The sequence below is a fragment of the Corapipo altera genome, unplaced genomic scaffold (genome assembly GCF_003945725.1).
Source record: "Corapipo altera isolate COAL_440 unplaced genomic scaffold, ASM394572v1 56, whole genome shotgun sequence".
Classification (NCBI taxonomy): domain Eukaryota; kingdom Metazoa; phylum Chordata; class Aves; order Passeriformes; family Pipridae; genus Corapipo; species Corapipo altera.
Window position 1 is genome coordinate 5,739,309 of NW_020884896.1, and position 2,718 is coordinate 5,742,026.

At 50.9% G+C, this 2,718-nt stretch overlaps 1 long non-coding RNA gene across 1 annotated transcript; it reads left to right on the forward strand.

Moving 5' to 3' along the window:
• The first annotated feature begins 492 nt into the window (after nt 1–492).
• On the forward strand, nt 493–2,481 carry LOC113949335. The gene is made up of 3 exons (XR_003528428.1): nt 493–780; nt 1,646–1,813; nt 2,360–2,481. It is a non-coding gene; the product is annotated as an uncharacterized LOC113949335 (long non-coding RNA).
• Nucleotides 2,482–2,718: the final 237 nt, after the last annotated feature.

The following is a 2,718-nucleotide window of genomic DNA, read 5'->3' on the forward strand; positions in this document are numbered from 1 at the left end:
CCTGGGGCCAGCACTCCCATTTCCAGAGAGCTAGACTGGACAGCTCCCTCCCCTGTTTGCTCAAGCACTTCCAATTAAACCCAATGGAATTCAATCTCTTACTCTTAATAAACTTCCCTGTTTCCTTGCCAACTCCCCTCCGGACACTAAGACGCTATTACTCCAAACACAACAGGAAAGGGCTATTTTTTTCTGCAAACTTTCTGACTGAAGAGGCAAGCATGATCCCCCCTAGCAGGATCCAAGCCATTAGGATCCATGAAAATTAACTGCAAATAAACATTTAGGGAGGGGAGGGAGGTAACGGGGCTGCTGAACAACAGCAGAAGGGTTATGCACACGCTTCCCAAGGCAGGCAACACCTGCAGCTGCTGACTGGTGTGCACCTGCATGTGGGACCCAACATGGAATTTCAGAACTTGTGTTCTGCTGTGAGCACATAGATCTCCAAGGATGCTTCCCCTTTATTTTCACACCACTACAAGTCCCTTCTCATGCATCCCAGGCATGCAGTTCTGGGGGCAGGGAAGATCTAACACCCCCTTCCTTGTCACTGTCACCACTTAGTACAGTGTGCACATGCAAGGGAGCTCTACAGCCCCCCTCCTCCAGCCTAGAGTCCTCATCCCCACATGCTACATCTCCATTGCACAGACCCAGAAGATTAATGCAGCCATCTCCCCTTTCCCAAAGCCCTGGTCGCAGCTTTGCAAGGCAGGAGCCTCCTTCTCCGCTCTCCTCTCCCTGACAGATGCCTCAGAGCCTGGGGCCGCAGTTAAGGTGACAAGATTCAGCAATTCTTTATGAACATTTCATTCCCGCTCGCTACACGACGTAAATTAGATGGTGTGTTACATTCGGGCAAGAAGCACGATATGTCACTGTGGCGCCGGCCCATTGGATGGAGAGGCTAATCCTGCCGTGAATTTCATTACTGCTTTTATGCCGTCGGAATTAGCTCAGTGACAGCGAGCCTGATTGTCTTTCACTAGGGGTTTGCCAGGGCGCAGGAAGGCTTCCTCCCTGATGGGAGCACTACCAAGTGACCCCGCTCTGTGGCCACTCATTGTGCCTTCACTGTGGCAGGAAGGGAGTGGTGTCCAGCCCATGGGGAGCTCTGATATCCCTCCTCCCCAGTGCTCACACAAATGAGACTGAAGGATCCCCCTGCACAGGTGGGTGGCCAGGATGGTGATAACCCTCCTCCCTGTGACAGGAAAGCATTGTATCCCTCCCCCTCAACTTTACATGCACATGGGCAGTTGTCCTGAGGATGTTGTTCTTGCTATGGTGGATTCCTCATTCTCCCAGCACTCACATGTCAGGTACCAGCACTCGAAAGCCTGGAGCCTGAGAACCAGGGACAGACTGTGATCTATGCTGCAGCTGGGCCAAGCTCAGGTCTTGTATCAGTGTCTGCACTTTTAGGTTTCATGGCCTTGCCCAGCATAAGAGGAGATGAATGAGATGCACAGAGCCATTTCCATCACTGCCTTTAGGGTCTTGATGCTCAGGCTCAGTTTAGCCAAGCACCCTCATGAAGAATATCAGCAGCATGGGTGACTCAGCAGCTGCTGACTTTAGGGAGTGAAGCTGGACAACTTGAACCCATCCTGTGTCTATCCCTACGTCTCTCCTGTTATAGAGCTGCTACTAATCAGGGAGAAAAGCCAGGAACTCACAAAAAAACATCTCCAAACAGCCAGCACTTACCTAGGTGATGTTGCTAAAAGGTCAGACACCAAAAGGGTGGCTCCCAGTAAGAAGTGGCAGAAAGAAATCTGGGAACCTGGAGAGCCCAAGTGAAACAAAGGTAAGGCTGGCCTCATGCACATGCTGTATCCACTTAGCAAGTTATACTTTCCCCAGTGAAACAATCTCAGAAGCATGCCATAAGCTGTCCCCTGATGCCACCCCCAGTCCCAGCCATCAGGAGTTCCCTGAACCTCAGCACACACATTTCATAGACAGCATGGCTTTACTTCTCCAAACTAGCTTCTGGAAATCCTTTCTCCCTCCTCAGAAAGGCCCATTATAGCCTCAGCTCACTCCTCTCCATTTTTCTGTCCTCTCCCATCCGCTTTGCCCACCCCTGTTTTGCATCAAGCTACCTTGCTACCTCTCTCCCAAGATTAGATGGGAGCAAACCAGCACAAACCCCTTGCAGACCCATGCCTGCCCACATCTTACTGAAGCACTTGACTTTTCTCCTTGTACCTCTGAGCACTGCTGCCATTTACAAGGTTTAAATGTCAGTGTGATGCCCTCCAGGGGTCCAGAGGATTGAGCTGCAAAACACTTGAAGGTTGCAGATGACGCTGATGGTTGTCAGGCTGATCCAATTGGATCCGCAACCCAGCACAGGTTCAGAAACTGAATTGTGGGAAGATGGACAGAGAAACAAATTGATCATCACTACCAATCATCCCAGTGCATCCCCGAAGTTCAGGTTGTGTGGTTCTGCACAGTTCCAGCCTCAAACTCTCCTCCAGTGGTGAGTGCAGCCTCTGGAAATTGCAGAGGAGGCTTCAAAGCCAAAGAATCAGCAGGAAAAAAAAGCTCTAATGACATTCGAGTGCTCTGTGCTACCAGACAGACCCCACCCCTCCTGCTTTCCTTCTGGCTGTCCCAGTGTCTCATCTCGGGGCAGCTTTGGGTGATCCAGTTTTCAAAGGACTGATGCAGGAACTTCAGAACATCCCCTGGGGGACTGAAGGA